Genomic DNA, 12,067 nt, shown 5'->3' with positions numbered 1-12,067 from the left:
TTTCCCAACTACTTTGGCACGTGTTGCAGCCATGAAATGCTAAGTTAATTATTATTTGCAAAAAATAAATAAAGTTTATGAGTTTGAACATCAAATATCTTGTCTTTGTAGTGCATTCAACTGAATATGGGTTGAAAAGGATTTGCAAATCATTGTATTTCGTTTATATTGACATCTAACACAATTTCCCAACTCATATGGAAACGGGGTTTGTACATCAAGTTGAGGATTGTTTTCGGCTTTTTTAAGTGATACTAAAAAAAGAGATTAATCCGAATAATTAACTACAGACCCTAATAAATTATTGGCTTATGAATGCATTGACAGCACATAAAAATACCACAAATCTATGAAGTTATCCCCTTAAAAACTTTAAAAATGTCTGCGATCTTTCCACTGGTGTGTACAACATCACAATAGAGGCAACAATAGCGGCTGATTCACAATCAAGCAGCTGTTCCCTCTCACGCACAGCAAAGACCCCCATGACCGATCCGCTCTCCACAGGGGGTACCCGACTAAATCACTAGAGACAAAATGCGCGCCTCCAAAGCGGTCCAATTAGCTCCAACAATTTCTCTCTTTTTTTTTTGACAAGGAGGAATGACATTTCTCACTTTGTGACATCCAATAAATGCTTAAGTGTGCAAAATGAGCCAAGTGATGAGACTAAATCAAGACAATCAATGCGCCTGTTAATCCCTCTCATTGTTAATCAACATTGAAGAATAAAGCTGTTTACCCAGAATTGCAGACGAGAACGGTTTAGTAATAGTTTCATGTCATTAAAAAAAACAACCAAAAAAAACAGACGAAGCTACCGCCTTCTCTTTTAGCCATCTTTCGCCCCTGCTGCCAATCATCTGCCTATCTCGCCATCAGCGATGAAGATGTCTGCTGGACAGATTGTCAGCAAGCTTGAAAGGGAATCTGTGAGAATGACGGCATTGAATGCAGCGCATGCCAAAATTACAGTCTGCTTCATTACAGAAAAACCCTATTAGATATGCTGTGTAGACAACCACAACACATGCCAATGGACATCCTACAAAAACTAATATTATTTGGACCACAAAGTGTCACGGCGCATGCGCAGTCCCGCATGCCTTCTGCTGCACCGGGACACGCCTCTGCTCGCTCTTCCCGCATCACGGCCAAGCCCCTGCACGGCTGCAAGCAATCTGCAATCAGCACACTTGGGTCTGATGAGGGTAGACGGTATAAAGACCAGCGTACCCGAATCTCCGGTGCCAGAACATAGTTCTCTGTACAGTATGTGGGCTCTGTACCGAGGATGTCGTTGTGGCTTGTGCAGCCCTTTGAGACACTTGTGATTTAGGGCTATATAAATAAACATTGATTGATTGATTGATTGATACACAGTAAGCTATCGCGTCTCTGGTTACCCTCCCGCATACTTGCGCTCTCTCTGTGCCTTCCCAGTTCCCGTGTCTTATGTCCTTTGTGTTTTCCGCAGTGCTTTCCCTGTCTCCCGTGATCGAGCTGTGTGCCTCGATTTCCTGTTGGATTCCGGGCTCCCCCGGGTGATTCCCTCGTTCTACTGGGGGACTTCAATGCTCATGTTGGCAGCGACAGTGAAACCTGGAGAGGCGTGATTGGGAAGAATGGCTGCCCGGATCTGAACCCGAGCGGTGTTTTGTTATTGGACTTTTGTGCCCGTCACAGATTGTCCATAACGAACACCATGTTCAAACATAAGGACACCCTAGGTCGCAGTTCCATGATCGACTTTGTAGTTGTGTCATCGGATTTGCGGCCTCATGTTTTGGACACTCGGGTGAAGAGTGGGCGGAGCTTTCTACCGATCACCACCTGGTGGTGAGTTGGCTGCGATGGTGGGGGAGGATGCCGGACAGACCTGGCAGGCCCAAACGCATTGTGAGGGTTTGCTGGGAACGTCTGGCAGAGTCTCCTGTCAGAGAGTGTTTCAATTCCCACCTCCGGAAGAACTTTGAACATGAGGGAGGTGCTGGACATTGAGTCCGAATGGACCATGTTCCGCGGCTGATTGGACCTGTGGCCGCAAGGTAGTTGGTGCTTGTCGTGGCGGTAATCCTAGAACCCGTTGGTGGACACCGGCGATGAGGGATGCCGTCAAGCTGAAGAAGGAGTCCTATCGGGTTCTTTTGGCTCATAGGACTCCTGAGGCAGCGGACAAGTACCGACAGGCCAAGCGGTGTGCGGCTTCAGCGGTCGCAGAGGCAAAAACTCGGACATGGGAGGAGTTCGGTGAGGCCATGGAAAACGACTTCCGGACGGCTTCGAAGCAATTCTGGACCACCATCCGCCGCCTCAGGAAGGGGAAGCAGTGCACTATCAACACCGTGTATGGCGAGGATGGTGTTCTGCTGACCTCGACTGCGGATGTTGTGGATCGGTGGAGGGAATACTTCGAAGACCTCCTCAATCCCACCAACACGTCTTCCTATGAGGAAGCAGTGCCTGGGGAGTCTGTGGTGGGCTCTCTTATTTCTGGGGCTGAGGTTGCTGAGGTAGTTAAAAAGCTCCTCGGTGGCAAGGCCCCGGGGGTAGATGAGATCCGCCCGGAGTTCCTTAAGGCTCTGGATGCTGTGGGGCTGTCTTGGTTGACAAGACTCTGCAGCATCGCGTGGACATCGGGGGCGGTACCACTGGATTGGCAAACCGGGGTGGTGGTTCCTCTCTTTAAGAAGGGGAACCGGAGGGTGTGTTCTAACTATCGTGGGATCACACTCCTCAGCCTTCCCGGTAAGGTCTATTCAGGTGTACTGGAGAGGAGGCTACGCCGGATAGTCGAACCTCGGATTCAGGAGGAACAGTGTGGTTTTCGTCCTGGTCGTGGAACTGTGGACCAGCTCTATACTCTCGGCAGGGTCCTTGAGGGTGCATGGGAGTTTGCCCAACCAGTCTACATGTGTTTTGTGGACTTGGAGAAGGCATTCGACCGTGTCCCTCGGGAAGTCCTGTGGGGAGTGCTCAGAGAGTACGGGGTATCGGACTGTCTGATTGTGGCAGTCCGCTCCCTGTATGATCAGTGCCAGAGCTTGGTCCGCATTGCCGGTAGTAAGTCGGACACGTTTCCAGTGAGGGTTGGACTCCGCCAAGGCTGCCCTTTGTCACCGATTCTGTTCATAACTTTTATGGACAGAATTTCTAGGCGCAGTCAAGGTGTTGAGGGGATCTGGTTTGGTGGCTGCAGGATTAGGTCTCTGCTTTTTGCAGATGATGTGGTCCTGATGGCTTCATCTGGCCAGGATCTTCAGCTCTCACTGGATCGGTTCGCAGCCGAGTGTGAAGCGACTGGGATGAGAATCAGCACCTCCAAGTCCGAGTCAATGGTTCTCGCCCGGAAAAGGGTGGAGTGCCATCTCCGGGTTGGGGAGGAGATCTTGCCCCAAGTGGAGGAGCTCAAGTACCTCGGAGTCTTGTTCACGAGTGAGGGAAGAGTGGATTGTGAGATCGACAGGCGGATCGGTGCGGCGTCTTCAGTAATGCGGACGCTGTATCGATCCGTTGTGGTAAAGAAGGAGCTGAGCCGGAAGGCAAAGCTCTCAATTTACCGGTCGATCTACGTTCCCATCCTCACCTATGGTCATGAGCTTTGGGTTATGACCGAAAGGACAAGATCACGGGTACAAGCGGCCGAAATGAGTTTCCTCCGCCGGGTGGCGGGGCTCTCCCTTAGAGATAGGGTGAGAAGCTCTGCCATCCGGGAGGAGCTCAAAGTAAAGCCGCTGCTCCTCCACATCGAGAGGAGCCAGATGAGGTGGTTCGGGCATCTGGTCAGGATGCCACCCGAACGCCTCCCTAGGGAGGTGTTTAGGGCACATCCGACCGGTAGGAGGCCGCGGGGAAGACCCAGGAAACGTTGGGAAGACTATGTCTCCCGACTGGCCTGGGAACGCCTCGGGGTCCCACAGGAAGAGCTGGACGAAGTGGCTGGGGAGAGGGAAGTCTGGGCTTCCCTGCTTAGGCTGCTGCCCCCGCGACCCGACCTCGGATAAGCGGAAGAAGATGGATGGATGGATGGATGGATTCCGGGCTGCCTCCCTCGATCCTCCACCCCTACTTGGACACGGACCTTTTGACGCCTCGCTATACCCCCGCCACCCGACAACCTGCCTGTCTCACGGACATTCGAGCATGCCTTTCCCCTCCAGGACTGCCGCCTCTCGTTCAACACTCACGGTAACACACAATGGTTAATTCCACACATAGTTTCACACACACACACGTTTAGATTTTTGTCACACTACATTTTTTAGTTTATATTAGTATTGTTTATTATATATATATATATATATATATATATATATATATATATATATATATATATATATATATATATATATATATATATATATATATATATATATATAATAAATCATAGAGCTACTACGCCCCCTTGTGGTCTGTGCCGTCTACTCCTCCTGTACTTAACACAAAGTCTACAGAAGCTAATACCCACTAGGGTTTTTAATTCGAACAGGGTCAAAAAACATTGGCATTGACAACCGTGGCAGTAGACAACGTCCTAATGTAGTTTTGAACTTTGGTAACTCCAAAAGATGGCAGTAGCATCACTTCCAGTACCATAAGTGGTGAAAATCCATCAGCTTTATCTACGTCTGCATGCACTTTAAAATGCTATTGGTATGAAAGTCACAAGTGTTACACCTGTAGTGCTGTTGTCTAACATTCAACACTGTTAATGCTGGCTCAGCAGTTTGCTATCTACCACAATTGGTTCTTGTTGCTGCTGTGTTGTGTGATATATTTATTCATAAATGACATTGTGGAGTGAGACAGGTGCATTTTCTCAAGCACTCCAAATCTGCCCTCTTTACCGAATGCCTTCTTTCTGCAAGACCAGGGGTCGGCAACCCAACATGTTGAAAGAGCCAAATTGGACCAAAAAGACAAAAAACAAATCTGTCTGGAGCCGCAAGAAGTTAAAAGCCTTATGTAAGTGTTATAATGAAGACAGCACATTAAGTAAGAGTCTCAGAGGGTGATATAACTCATGGAAATTACTGGCTTAAAACTGCCGAAGGCATAGATGTGTGTGCCCAAGTTAAAGGAAAGGACAGGCCGTCTTCTTCTTATGGATTTATTACAATCTTTGCAAGCTGGGTAACGTTTGCTGTGATCTGGAACAACATGGTAACGTTTGCTGTGGTCTGGAACAACATGGCACACAATCAGAAATGCATCCAATATTGCATACAGACAATATGTCATGAGGCATGCAAATATAAGTTAGATACACAGAGGACATAAGTAAAGGAAGTTAAATGAACTCAAATATACGTACAAACGAGGCATAATGATGCAATATGTACACAAAACTAGCCTAAATAGCACGTCAGCAGGAATTATTAGCACTCCAAGTCAATAACATCAACAAAGCTCACCTTTGTGCATTCACGCCCAGCATAAAACGTTTGTTGGACTAAATGAGACAAAGAAGGAGTGGCATAAAACACGTCTTTCTGTGGCAGCGACGGAGAAAGTTGTACACGTAAACCAACTACGGTGAGTTCAAGGACCGCCAAAATTAGTAGGACAAAACGGCGCTGGCCAAATACTGTCATCAGTGAAGCATAAACACAAACATATTAAACAGTGGGCTTTCTAACAATTAGGAAGGTTTGTGTCATGTTTGTCCTCCGACAGAAACATTATTAAAACAACAAAAATATTTTTCTCCCATTTTAGGGCGGTGCTGAAGAGCCGCATGCGTCTCGAAAGACCGCGGGTTGCTGACCCCCCGTGCAAGACCATATGAAACAACATGTCTACAAAACAACATTTTAGTAAGTATTTATTAATCCCTGAGCACACCACATGCATTTTTAACAACCTGTGTGTATCTATAGACGTTCAAACCATTAGACTGGCATGCCGCGGTACGCTCCAGAAACTCATAGGAGCAATTTCCTGCAGCTGAAGAAGTTTTCAACTCAAGCCCTAAATTTTTCAGCACATGTGGTAAAAGCGCCATGAAAAAAGGCCAAACTGCACTGTTGTCTATAATAGATGGCATTAGAATTGTATAGGTCTAAATACTACAGGTGCAGTAGAAAGGTATAATTCAAAGTAAGTGGTGTAAAATGACTAAAATTAAATTAAATGTAGACCAAGATGAGGAAATAACCATAGTAAAATTTGCTCAACTAATCACTACATCTTGGCAGAAAGAGTGTCAATCATCCAGTTTGTTGCCAAAATGGGCTGCAGAAGACATCAAAACAAAAATACACACTAGGAGGGAAATGTCAGAATTTGCAACTATAAATGGATTAATTTTTTGTTTCCATTCCCTACTGAAAGTATTTTTCCACAATAAAAACTGCATTCCAAGTGCCGGATCAACCAAGTTCCTTAATAACGGGCTAAATAGCACGTGCAATGCATTTATTAACTTTTCGCTCTGTCGTTATCCAATATGTCGTCTGTTCTGTTTTGGATTTCCCAGCGTCGCTCTCATCAGCGTCACAAGTTGATTTCCATGTGAGTGGTTGAAGTAGCACGTCATTCAAGATAACGGACAAGTGGTTTATCCAATCACATACAATGATTTTTTTTACAAGGCCCCGCCTTCTGAAATACATCTCCTAGTGAGAAGTCCCAGATCCTTGTGTGGAGCTCAGCGAACTACAAGGATCTGGCGAGAGTCAGGTTACAATCTTTACCCAGGTAAACATTGGAATACAGCTGTAGTGAAGATTGGCTTGGTTAGTCAGCTCAATCAGTCAAAAAAGGCAAATATCCTATGATCTGGTTCGGGACATCTCTAATTAGAAGAAAACAGTGCATGTGTGAGTGGAGTGACGTTGCAATTAGAGCTGGGCGATATGGCCTTTTTTGAATATCTCGATATTTGTAGGCCATGTCACGATACACGATATATATCTCGATATTTTGCCTTAGCCTTGAATGAACACTTGATGCTTATAATCACAGCAGTATGATGATTCTATGTGTCTACATTAAAACATTCGTCTTCATACTGCATTAATATATGCTCATTTTAAACTTTCATGCAGAGAGGGAAATCACAACTAAGTCAATTTACCAAAATGGTATGTATTAAACATTTATTAAGCAGTAGCACAAACATTCATATCATTTCCAAAACAGAAAGTGAAAGATTGTCAGAGACATTTTAAAACAAGCTATTAGTGCACTTTTGTGCATGATGTCACTAAGATGACATATCAAAACAAAACTAAATTGAAGTGCACTTTTTGTACAGAACGCCACTACAATAGTTTAAAACAAAGTGCACTTTATTTGTACAAGATATTTCAATAACTGTAAAAAAAAATTACAAACCCTGTTTCCATATGAGTTGGGAAATTGTGTTAGATTTAAATATAAACGGAATACAATGATTTGCGAATCCTTTTCAACCCATATTCAGTTGAATGCACTACAAAGACAAGATATTTGATGTTCAAACTCATAAACTTTAATTTTTTTTTGCAAATAATAATTAACTTAGAATTTCATGGCTGCAACATGTGCCAAAGTAGTTGGGAAAGGGCATGTTCACCACTGTGTTACATGGCCTTTCCTTTTAACAACACTCAGTAAACGTTTGGGAACTGAGGAGACACATTTTTTAAGCTTCTCAGGTGGAATTCTTTCCCATTCTTGCTTGATGTACAGCTTAAGTTGTTCAACAGTCCGGGGGTCTCCGTTGTGGTATTTTAGGCTTCATAATGCGCCACACATTTTCAATAGGAGACAGGTCTGGACTACAGGCAGGCCAGTCTAGTACTCGCACTCTTTTACTATGAAGCCACGTTGATGTAACACGTGGCTTGGCATTGTCTTGCTGAAATAAGCAGGGGCGTCAATGGTAACGTTGCTTGGATGGCAACATATGTTGCTCCAAAACCTGTATGTACCTTTCAGCATTAATGGCGCCTTCACAGATGTGTAAGTTACCCATGTTTTGGGCACTAATACACCCCCATACCATCACAGATGCTGGCTTTTCAACTTTGCGCCTATAACAATCCGGATGGTTCTTTTCCTCTTTGGTCCGGAGGACACGACGTCCACAGTTTCCAAAAACAATTTGAAATGTGAACCCGTCAGACCACAGAACACTTTTTCACTTTGTATCAGTCCATCTTAGATGAGCTCAGGCCCAGCGAAGCCGACGGCGTTTCTGGGTGTTGTTGATAAACGGTTTTTGCCTTGCATAGGAGAGTTTTAACTTGCACTTACAGATGTAGCGACCAACTGTAGTTACTGACAGTAGGTTTCTGAAGTGTTCCTGATCCCATTTGGTGATATCCTTTACACACTGATGTCGCTTGTTGATGCAGTACAGCCTGAGGGATCGAAGGTCACGGCCTTAGCTGCTTACGTGCAGTGATTTCTCCAGATTCTCTGAACCCTTTGATGATATTACGGACCGTAGATGGTGAAATCCCTAAATTCCTTGCAATAGCTGGTTGACAAAGTTTTTTCTTAAACTGTTCAACAATTTGCTCACGCATTTGTTGACAAAGTGGTGACCCTCGCCCCATCCTTGTTTGTGAATGACTGAGCATTTCATGTAATCTACTTTTATACCCAATCATGGCACCCACCTGTTCCCAATTTGCCTGTTCACCTGTGGGATGTTCCAAATAAGTGTTTGATGAGCATTCCTCAACTTTATCAGTATTTATGTATTAATGATTATTTGCAACAAAAAAAAAAGCTTATCAGTTTGAACATCAAATATGTTGTCTTTGTAGCATATTCAACTGAATATGGGTTGAAAATGATTTGCAAATCATTGTATTCCGTTTATATTTACATCTAACACAATTTACCAACTCATATGGAAACGGGGTTTGTAAAACAAGCTATTAGTGCACTTTTGTGCATGATGTCACTAAGATGGCATGTCAAAATAAAACTAAATTAAAGTGCACTTTTTGTACAGAACACCACTACAATAGTTTAAAACAAACTGCACTTTATTTGTACTAGATATTTCAATAACTGTCAATAAAAATTAGCTGCATAATAGGAAATCCAACAGTGTATGTCCTTCGCGATGTGGTAGATTACTGTGGACGTTTTCTCCTTCTGTTGACTATATTTTTCATACGGTGTTGATCTGGAAATGGTTGCTTGGGCATTTTGTGGGTGTGGCACCGGCCGGAGATGTTGACATGCGGAGTTTCAAGCACTCCTTGTTCTCTAGTGGGTGACTTTTCAAATGATGCGACCAATTAGCAGTGCTGTTAATTTTTGTAGCAACACTTTTGCCGCATACTTGACAAATTACGGTTGTCTGTTCGACGTCTTCCCGCTTGAAGCCAAACCACCGCCAGACGATGGACCCCGTGCTGTTTTTCTTGGGAATTAATTATTCCTTCATTTGTTACCAGATTCGCACCTTCTCTCTCTCGTATTACCATTCGCACCGTTAGCACCACAACTAACGTTACCTATGCCGCTACCTCTCTGCTCGGCGAGGGTGTATGACGTTGCACGCGTGACAGTATGTAACGTAACAAGGTGCGCTTGTTTTATGTCTTTGTGAGAAGGAGAGACAAGACATGGCGTAGTGGGTAGAACGCCAGTGTCAGAAACCTGAGGGTTGCAGGTTCGCTCCACGCCTCTTACCATCCAAATCGCTGCCGTTGTGTCCTTGGGCAGGACACTTCACCTTTGCCCCCGGTGCCGCTCACACTGGTGAATGAATGATGAATGATAGGTGGTGGTCGGAGGGGCCGTAGGCGCAAACTGGCAGCCACGCTTCCGTCAGTCTACCCCACGGCAGCTGTGGCTACGAAAGTAGCTTACCACCACTAGGTGTGAATGAATGATGGGTTCTCACTTCTCTGTGAAGTGCTTTGAGTGTCTAGAAAAGCGCTATATAAATCTAATCCTATTCATTATTATTAAGAAAGCGTGAGAAAAGCCTGTAGTGTAATGCCAGCAGCTAAAAGCACCTGCGTGAGAACGTATACTCGAATATCACGATATAGTCATTTTCTACATCGCACAGAGACAAACCCGCGATATATCGAGTATATCGATATATCGCCCAGCCCTAATTGCAATACTCTACTTCATGGGTGTCAAACTCTGGCCCACGGGCCAAATTTGGCCCGCCGTGTAATTTCACTTGGCCCTTGAGGCGATATCAAATTAACACTGGAGCTGGCCCGCCGGTTTTATACAGCGGCGGTGCCACGGTACACCGCATTCACCGCTAATTCTCATACTTGCCAACCCTACTGGGAGACTCCCATATTTCAGTGCCCCTCCCAAAAATCGTCACGTCCCCTTATCGTCCAGTCCAACGAGTGCTGGCCCAGTCATATAATATGTGCGGCCTTGGCACGCACACACAAGTGAATGCAACGCATACTTGATCTTCATTGATACAGGTTACACTGAGGCTGCCCGTATAAACAACTTTAACACTGTTACAAATATGCGCCACACTGTGAATCCACACCAAACAAGAATGACAAACACATTTCGGGAGAACATCCGCACCGTAACACAACATAAACACAACAGAACAAATACCCAGAACCCTTTGCAGCACTAACTCTTCCGGGACGCTACAAGGTGTGTGAGTGGGAGGGTGGGGGGGGTGTATTTTGTAGCGTCCCGGAAGAGTTAGTGCTGCAAAGGGTTCTGGGTATTTGTTCTGTTGTGTTTATGTTGCGTTACGGTGCGGATGTTCTCCCAAAATATGTTTGTCATTCTTGTTTGGTGTGGGTTCACAGTGTGGCGTATATTTCTAACAATGTTATAGTTGCTTATACGGCCACTCTCAGTGTAAACTGTATCGCTGTTGATGAAGTATGCTTTGCATTCACGTGTGTGTGTGTACAGGAGCCGCTCATATCTTGTGACTGGGCCAGCACGTTGTTAGAAGGGATGAAAAGCGGACGTGACGTCAGCTTGTAGAGAACATTAAAGGCAGTGCCTGTAAGGCACGCCCCCAAGACTGTGGAATACGAGATATAATGACTGATGAACACCTTTGTTTGATAATGAAGGTTGCCTCAGCTCAAAGCCTGAGCCCCGACATTAATGAACTAGCATCCAAGAAAAGATGGCAGGTATCTGGCTTGGGCACATCAGATTAGATCAGTGTGTTGCAAACTGAGCAGTTTAAAGTCCTGAATGGTTGGTTTATTCATTATTTTATTTTCAAATGTATTAGCCTGTGGAAAAAGTTCATGTTGATATTTACCTCAGAAGGCTGCAAATAGAAAAGAGGCATTCCATTTTTATTTAAATTGTATTTGATATGCTATTGATATTTTTTAATTATTATTATTATTATTTGAAACTCGATTTTGCATGTCACTATAAAGTTATATAAGCCTTACTTGTTCAATATTTAATGCAAAACTTGTTTGGGTCCCTATCAAAAAGGTTAATTTGTTCAACCTTGGCCCGCGGCTTTGTTCAGTTTTAAATTTTGGCCCACTCTGTATTTGAGTTTGGCACCCCTGCTCTACTGTATGTCTCCAATGCATGACTTTGTTCAAACACTTGAAATGTAGTATTCAGGGAAACACACTTTTTGCCTGTATTTCCTGATTCCTCCATCAAGCAATTAACCTAACACAATAGACGACTAATTCTTCTTAAAAGCGTGGGAAAACACCCTCGAGGGAGCGTTTTATCAGATGTCATCCCTGCTCATCCTCCCTAAAAGACACCTCCATTTCCCGCCTAACTAGCCGACTCCCGCACCCACGCAATAACCCTCCATCCCCCGAAGGCTGCAGCGATCCGAGCTTGCTCCTTCTCCTAATTACCCATGGGCTGGGAAACACTCCAGCTGTTTGGAGAGGTGGGACCAAAACAGAGCAGGAGGTGCAGCAGCTGAGGAAGCGGAAGTCTGATTAAAAGTTTTTTAGGACACTGGAAGGTAAAGTTTGGGGAGCCCAGTCATAAAGGTAACCTTTTTATTCGAGGATTCCCTGTTAGAATAATTATGTATATATTATCACACTAACTTTAGTATGCTTGAAGTCCATTGCTTTAGTTATTAGCTATTGTGCTCAAGTTAGACTTTTTC

At 44.5% G+C, this 12,067-nt stretch overlaps 1 protein-coding gene across 2 annotated transcripts in view; it reads right to left on the bottom strand.

Moving 5' to 3' along the window:
* Positions 1–12,067, bottom strand: part of arap2 (ArfGAP with RhoGAP domain, ankyrin repeat and PH domain 2) — a 321,200-nt gene that overhangs the window by 94,452 nt on the left and 214,681 nt on the right. The gene's annotated exons all lie outside the window — the stretch shown is intronic.

Source organism: Nerophis lumbriciformis, linkage group LG05, assembly GCF_033978685.3.
Source record: "Nerophis lumbriciformis linkage group LG05, RoL_Nlum_v2.1, whole genome shotgun sequence".
NCBI lineage: Eukaryota > Metazoa > Chordata > Actinopteri > Syngnathiformes > Syngnathidae > Nerophis > Nerophis lumbriciformis.
Note: the sequence above shows the minus strand (reverse complement) of the source record. Positions and strands in the feature narration are given on the sequence as shown.